The sequence below is a fragment of the Sinocyclocheilus anshuiensis genome, unplaced genomic scaffold (genome assembly GCF_001515605.1).
Source record: "Sinocyclocheilus anshuiensis isolate Anshui unplaced genomic scaffold, SAMN03320099.WGS_v1.1 scaffold413, whole genome shotgun sequence".
NCBI classification, from domain to species: Eukaryota; Metazoa; Chordata; class Actinopteri; order Cypriniformes; family Cyprinidae; genus Sinocyclocheilus; species Sinocyclocheilus anshuiensis.
Window position 1 is genome coordinate 1,465,548 of NW_015536481.1, and position 8,576 is coordinate 1,474,123.

An 8,576-nucleotide genomic window follows, 5' to 3' on the forward strand; every position below is an offset into this window, starting at 1 on the left:
AACTTGCAATGAGTCTGTTACAGCGCTGTGGAGGAATTTTGGTCCACTCATCTATGCAGAATTGTTGTAATTCAGCCAACATTGGAGGGTTTGAGCATGAACCGCCTTTGTAAGGTCAACGGGTGTGGCAGTAATCAGGCCTGGGTGTGGCTAGAGAAATTGAACTCAGGTGTGTTAAACCACAGTTTTAACAGGGGGGCAAACACTTCTTCACACAGGGCCATGTAGTTTTGGATTTTGTTTTCCCTTAATAACAAAAACCTTAATTTAAAAACTGCATGTTGTGTTTACTTGTGTTATCTTTGACTAATATTTAAATTTGTTTGATGATCTGAAACATTAAAGTGTGACATGCAAAAAAATAAGAAATCAGGAAGGGGGCCAAAAATTTTTCACACCACTGTATATACCATGCATGTTTTTACCATGTGCTGTAATCTTTTCCCAGATGGACTTTCAAATCTTAAAGTTTATGCAAAAAATCTATTATTAAATTTGACTACATTGTAAGACTATGATTATCCAGACAAATAGTAAAATAATTTCATATAGTGTAAAAATGACAACGACCAACAATTGTGCCACTGAGTTTCATCAAATATTAGTGTACTTGTTTACCAAGGAGACAACAGTGACAGCGAAGACCATGCAATATGAGACATGTAAAAAAAAAAAAAACTTTCTAATTAAGCTGTTTTATTATGCAAAAACTGAAAATATAATTTAATTGTGGGTATTTATGATACATAAAATACTAGCTATAAACAAAAACATTTTAGAAAATTAGTAAATAAAGAGTGTTTAAGATCATTCTTTAAGAGTGTTTACACAAAGCATGCAAATATTAGTCAGTTGAATCATGAAGAGCAACACTGAATAGTTTAAGATTTACTGAAAATCTACTCTCAGATCATGCAAAGCAGTTAGTTGCTAAAAATATGTATCAAATTTTTTATTAGCATTATTACATTGTAAGCATAATTTTCAATCAATCTACAGGAACAGAATAAGTTGAAAACACCATATATATATATACACAAATTCAGCAACTCTGACCCTACACTGCTTATCTGTCTCATGTTCCCAGCATGCATAGAGAGAAATAAATCTAATCTTTATGTGCAATCAGTCACTATGATTTGGATTTATTGAATTCAGCTTAAAAGCTACGGCCTATTAGGTGCAAACTACATCAATCTTGACTGTGCTGCAGATCTAAATTATCAGGCTCCTCAGACTCCACACTTTGGCTGAGGCACGAATGAGCGAGGGAGAGAAATGCTAGGATTGGAAGTGATAAAAGATATTGATTAAAATCAAACAGCCGAATGAGTACATCAATAAAACCCTTCAGGTTAGAAAGAACTGGACCACATGCATATAAAAGACCACACAACTCTCTTTTCTCAGTGAGTGTGAGATTATTGTATTAGCTGGCACAAATACAACAGAAAGAAAATGGACTGATATAAAGACAAAAGAAAAACAGGGAGAGTCAAACATTCTGAATTATAAAATTGTTAACCATTTAAAATGACAAAATATACTTAAAACTATTCATTTTAAATAGCTGCTTAATAACATGTTAATGTAAAAACTATCAAAGATCAGTAAACAAATAGCTTTTTTATATAAACAATTATTGTCTAAATTTTATATCTAGCACATATATTCTGATGCCAATTATTAAAATACTAAAACAAATAAGAAAGAGCTGTTTTAAAAACATGTCACATATGATGAATAAAAGCAATCTATATTCACTGCTCTTTTAACCCAAAAGCAGCAAAGTTTAAAATGACATAAAACAAATCAAATGTAACTGAAGCTCAAGGCACAGATCAAGACACTCCATCCAGATGGTGCTGCTTAAGTGGGATCGCTGGTCTTGTCAGGGTTCCCGTTGAATTTCTTCTTCTTTTTCTCTAGGGAATTAAAACGAACAGTCAAAAAGTGAAGTTCTTGCATCAAACAGGCTCTTTTTTCATTATTAGTTACAGTGGGTACGGAAAGTATTCAGACCCCCTTCAATTTTTCATCTATTGACCCCAGGCTATCTGCGGGGTTTTTAAAATCCAATTTAAGGCTTCTAAAGACCTGCACATATAAAATGAATGCCATATGGGTATGGTAGGGCAAAATGACTAAAAATGATTTAAGCAGCTTCACATTTCAAATAATACTGGTTTTGACAAAAACAAAAAGTTATAAAATAATAAACCTCACATTGAAACCATTTTTAGTAAAAGGGATGAGTCAAAATCATAATTTACTATATTTATATTCATTTCAAATATATGTAATTAGCAATTGGTCATTTTCATGTTGATCTGAACAAAAACAGCAGACGGCCTGAATGAAAATGCGAATCCATTCAATTGTTTCCGCATAAATGTGCGGTATTCATTGATTGCAAACTGTTCTGTAACCGTGAGCCTGTAGAACACACAACAGCTCTGTGCTTTTACTTAGAAAAGTGCACATTTAATAAATCATAGCCTTTTGAAGTTTAAAGTGCCCCTATTATGCCATTTTTAAGGTTCCTAATATGGTTTTGGGAGTCTCCTACAATAGGTTTACATACACGCAAGGTCAAACAATGCTTTGTTTTCTCAAAATATACATTTAATATCACCTAATTTTCCAATGATTCTCAAACGATTAATTCGAAGCAGTTCTAAGATTCAGTCTCCCTCCTTTCTGTGCGCCTACTCTGCTCTGATTGCACCCATTGCTGTAGTTCTGTATTTTGAACGCTCAATAGAAAATATAATCTAAAATACATTCTACATCTAGTATTTTTTGTACTTACAGGTTGTGATTCAGTGGAGTCAGCTGGTCCAAATAAACTGGGTACTGAGCCATCTTTCAAGAGCAAGCGTTTTGTGAATTCCGCGTTGAACTCCCCGAGATTGGAGAAGCAGTCATCAGTAAAATGACGTGTTTGAGGGCAGGCCAAGTTGTTTGCGGCCGGCTAACGTAAAACATAGGTGTGCATCATGCAAACAATGTTACTCCGTGACCTGTAGCCGTCACAGAAGTGGGATTTGAATTACTAATGACTCGTTTACATTGTTCATGGTCGATTCTTTCTTTTGGGTGACAATAACTTTATTTATCATGCGTTTTCGGCTTTACAACTGTAGCGAATCAGCTCATGGGGAAATATGAATAATTAATCATAACTAGTTATAATTAATTATAAATATTTAGATCCGCTGTAGATATTTACTTGACCTCTCAGGGTAAACTGTCTTGTCAATTCTAAGAACGTTAATTTCCTGGTTAAGGGAAATAACTTTCTTACTGTACAACTCTACAAAGAGCTTGTAGCATAAATCTGCATGATTAAGTGACTCCAGTTATGAGCAAACAATGAACAACGTCAAGTGTCATACAAGTAAGGCTTTATTAACTACATAAACACTTAAACTAGTCTAACATACTACATAAACACTTAAACTAGTCCAACGTATTACATTGAAAAATGGTGTGTCTGATTGGTCCAGACGCTACACAACTTTGCAAATAATTTGCAATTACATACAGCTACATTACACGCTGCATGAAAGGCAATATTCGAAATGGCATAATAGGGGCACTTTAATAATCACATTAAGCCACATTTATCACATTAATCAACATGACGTAATCCCATCTGTTTGCTTACCTGGTTCCTTCTCTTCTTTCACTGCACTCAAACACCACAGCCGGGTCAAATTTGAGCCCTCACTCTCATTTCCTATCATATAGAAATGGCGATAATCAATCAACGCAAACCAAACTGTAACTACGTGAGTTGATCTGGGTGGGCAGGACTTACTCTGAGTTTTGAAGCGTAATTGAGTGCGTGTTTTAAGTGATGGGCATCATTTCTTTTTTGATGACACCTTTAGTGAAATGTCTGGTCCAGCTGCTGGGACCAACTCTGTCTGTCTGTGACGTCGGGACCTTTTTATACAGTCTATGGTCGGGACTTGGAAGCCTAACAGGGAAATGATGTAAAACAGTGCAACTGCTTGCACAGTCTTATGCGGCTTATGCTTAAAAACCTATCTACATGCAAAGGCCTTGTAAAGTGTTTATTGTATGTGCTCATGTTATTATGAACAATTTTAACAAACAATCCGACCAGTCTCTTATGCGGTCTATTTTTACCTCTATAACTTGTCCATATGATTTGGATTTGATCAACGCTAACAGCTGGGCTCTGCTGGAGCTCTTTGGGTGGGAAAAAAAAAGAACACAGTGAATGACACACCCCTCTCGTAAAACAAAAGTACTGCCACATCACAAGATTGCTACACTGCTGCAGTATGGAATAAAGCACTATGTAGTATTAAAGAGACAGATATGAATATTCATTTTAACTTAATCTCTTACTTCTTGATTTGAAGGTCCCTCTCCAGCATCCTGCTGCTCAGATGTCTGAAAAAAACAAACAAGCAAAATATATAGTGCTTTAGACACACACAGTTACAAAACACACATACACATTCTATAAACATATTCAGAAATAAGTTCAGGATTAAGTGCCATCATTTATGTAGTAGTTATGCACTACTGTTCCAAAGTTTGGGTCACTAAGATTTGTTTTAATTTTTGGAAATCTTAAGTATTTATTAAACTCACCAAGATGTAAACGTAAATGTAAAATATTTTATTTAAGATTTAAGTTAACTTTTTTCTTTCTTTTTCTAAATTAATATATAAAATGTCATTTATTCCTGTGATGGCAAAGCTGAATTTTCAGCAGTCATTACTCCAGTCTTCAGTGTCACATGATCCTTCAGAAATCAATCCAAAATGCTGATACATTTCTTAAAAATATTAATGTTGAAAACAGTTTGATGAATAGAAAGTTGAAAAGGACAGCATTTATTTGAAACAGAAATATTTTGTTATATTATAAATGTCTTTACTGTCATTGGTTTTGATTAGGTTAATGCATTCTTACTGTTTTGATTAGGTTAATGCATTCTTACTGAATAAAAGTATTAATTTATTTTAAAAACAAACAAAAATTAGTTCCTCAACAACAAACAATAATGAAACATAGATTCATAAGCACAAATACTTACTGCATCATTCATCTGCCAGTTGGAATAAGCGAAGACGGCAATGTTTAGTTTGGGAACCAGGTTTTGTTGTACAATATTCAGGTTTGGGTCTGGTTCAGTGAAAATGGCTTTCTTCAGACCCTCATAATGTTAATGGATATTTGCAATTTCCTATGGTCCGGAAAAATAAAAATGGACTTGTTAACCAACAGTCTTCCCATTTGCAAGCAACTCCTAATCACACTTTTAATTATCAAATAAAACTGATTTGCATTTAAAAACTCTCAAAAAAATCACAAATTAAATGCAGTTTCTACAGGCAGACTTATAGTGAAAATGTAATTGTTTTGTTATAGCCATAATTCATTAAGATTAATATTTAAGTCATGTCTTTGACTGATCAGTGACATGACCAACACAGTGACACTCAGTGTTAAACGTGGCTCATGTTTAGCACTGAGTTTAAAAGTTATAGAGCAGTTATAAAAGGCTTTCACACATTCAGAAATGTATCTAAACAAGCAAAAACAAATGCTTGATAAAAGATATATTATTATACAAAATGAAATTCTTGAAGCTGTTATGTTGCCATGGTGACTCACCTCTAGTACATCTGTGGAGACGAGTTCCTGAGGACGTGATGGTGGATCAACAAACTCTTCACAGATTTTCCTCCTCCTTCCATCTTTATCCTAAAACAGAGCTGTGCAAATATGTACAATGCATACCTTTGGCCAGAGTTCAGAACGTCAGGTTAAATCAGTTTGTTTACATCAGTATGGACACACACAGCACAGAAAAAAGACTGCTGAACAATGTCAACATGTAATACCGTTCATCATTCTTCACCTATATGACATATCCTAGTGAAACAGGATATTCAGTGTAGCTGAATATCCCGCTGACTTTATCCACATTAAACTAATTTGTCAAAGTGATTGAAGAGGATTTTATAATAAAATGTAAATAATTAAAATAAATAAATACCCTAAACAGCTTTTAAAATCTAAAGACTCTAAAACACGTTGCATTATAAACTTGTTGAATTTGTAAATGGTTAAGGAGTAAAACTGGTCATCATAAACTAAAAACGTGTAACAAATAAAAAAAATGTCTTCTAAAATCATCTAAAAAAATCTAACATGTTTGATATCCTCCAACTGAATGGAATAATAGTCATAAAAAAAAAGTTTGTGTTGATTCCTCCAGCCTGCAAATCAGCAAAAATCAGGGCTCAAGTTGTGTAGTGTATTCAAGCCTTTAGCTGTAACACTGGCTACGTTTACATGCACAATTTTTGGTTCAATCGGACTGAATTCATTCCGATTGATGAATCTGAATGTAGTGTTTACATGAACGCTAAATACAGTGATCGGGTTGATGTGCGCGTTTATATGTCACAAGTTCCAAATCGGAAATGATTTTTTTTTTACATGCGCACACTGCACAAATATAGAGTTTCTCACTGTTTGCACATAATAACCACTCTCCTACATGGTTTCTTTATTTGTTTTTAACAGCAGAATTAATATTTATCCATTTATGGATAAATGCTGTGCTGCTCATATTTATCATGCAAAAAAATGCCCCTCCCCGCGCCCAAAACGGGTTGCCTGTGGATGAGAATCCAAAGCAAGGACTGCTGGGAGGTTTGTCCTGCTCCACTTCACAGTTGCCGAGTGAAAGGAGAGTTTTCTAATGACAGGACACGCATTTATACAACACTTTATTCAAAAGGAAGAGCCGCTCGTTTCACGCGTCATACGTCATTATGCTATTTCTGCGCCATTGCACATGCGCAGTCCTTTCATTTTCAGGGTTCAATCCAATCAAGTGTTTACATGCACTCTCAATCGTATTAGAAAAGGAATAAACCACCCCCTTTCAATCCGATCGAAATTTCATTCCGATCGAGCTCAATCGGATCGATTAAGGTGTTTACATGAAGGCTTTTCCGTCCGATTGAGCCGTCAATCCGATTACAAACGGATTATTTGGTATGTGATCGTAATGTTGAGCATTCACTGCATCTTTCTGAAACGGCATAACATCCTTCCAGTCCTTCAGAGCAATGCGGATCTACAAAGCAAAACATTCACAAAGAAACAGACAACTGCTCAAAAAAAATGACAACACGTGTGAGTTATAATTCTGTCATCATTTACTCACCGTCATGTCATTCAAAACCTGTATGACTTTCTTCTTTGGAACATATTGGAAGATATTTTCATGTTTCGTCCATTTAATAAAAGCCAACGAGGTCCAAAACAAAGAAAAAAAGGACAAAAGAAAACTTCAAAAGTATCTTGTGATCCACAGAATTAAAAAAATCATTCAGGTTTTGGAATGACATGGGAGTGAACCAGGCCCTAGTAACAGAAAACAATTCTAAACAGAAACACCAAGACAAACAGTGACCCAGAAGACTGACATAACGATTAGATGCTGGGTGACAGCACACCTTCTCTCTGGGAGTGGCGAGTTGTGTGTTGAAGAGGCCGTACAGCAAATAAAGGCCCCCCACTCTGATCTGGAAAATGTAGGGGGGAAAGAAGTATGGAGACGCCAGAGAGAGAATCAGACGAGCAAAGCGCCTTCTCTCATTTGGTTCTGGTTTACCACTGCAGAGAATTGGAGAGAGAAAGAAATTACTTTGGGGGATGGGGATCCCTCGTACAAGATCATATTTGGGGGTCCATGGCATCTAAAAGATTGAAAACTCCTGTACTAAAGCATCATATATACAATAAAAGCAGTGACAGGAAAAAAATAGATGCCAGTAAATGTTAATAATAATAATAATATACAATAAAACGAACATTCAACAAGTTATTAACATTAAAAATTCTTTCAGATATACAACTCTTTGTATGAGCAACTGAAATATGAGTTTTGCTGCAGAAGATGCATGATTGCCTCCCACAGTAACACATGTACTTTATAATTTTCTCTTATATGATGATTCTAATCTTATTTAAAAAGGTAATTTTAAAAACTGTCACTGGAATCGATGTCAAACTCACTGGAAGATGCTGCTGAAATCCATGTCTCTCCAGCTCTCTAGAAACTGCTCGTACCGAACTGACTCGGTCGCTTGAAAACGAAATAGTAGTTCTTCGCAGTCTGTTTTCACAGGTTCCCTAAAATGATCCATCCTGCCCCGTAATCACCATAAAGCTTTCATTTCTTATGTTTAAAAATGAGATAAAATAGCATTAAAAGTGTTGTTTGTGTTCTCGTCTCACTCACATGCTGCTGATTGATAAGAGGCCGTGAGTTTTCTACTGCCATCTAGTGTTTCGGCTGAATGAAAAGTGTCCCAAACACGGCAAGAAATTAAAAGGGTCATATGATGCTGCTAAAAAGAACATTATTTTGTGTATTTGGTGTAATGAAATGTGTTTATGCGGTTTAAAGTTAAAAAAACACATTATTTTCCACATACTGTACATTATTGTTTCTCCTCTATGCCCCGCCTTTTTGAAACGCGTCGATTTTTACAAAGCTCATCGGTCT

The 8,576-nt window shown here is 35.2% G+C and overlaps 1 pseudogene; it reads right to left on the reverse strand.

The window, feature by feature from the left end:
- Positions 1-3,670: 3,670 nt before the first annotated feature.
- Positions 3,671-8,336, reverse strand: LOC107683657 (snRNA-activating protein complex subunit 1-like; annotated as a pseudogene).
- Positions 8,337-8,576: the final 240 nt, after the last annotated feature.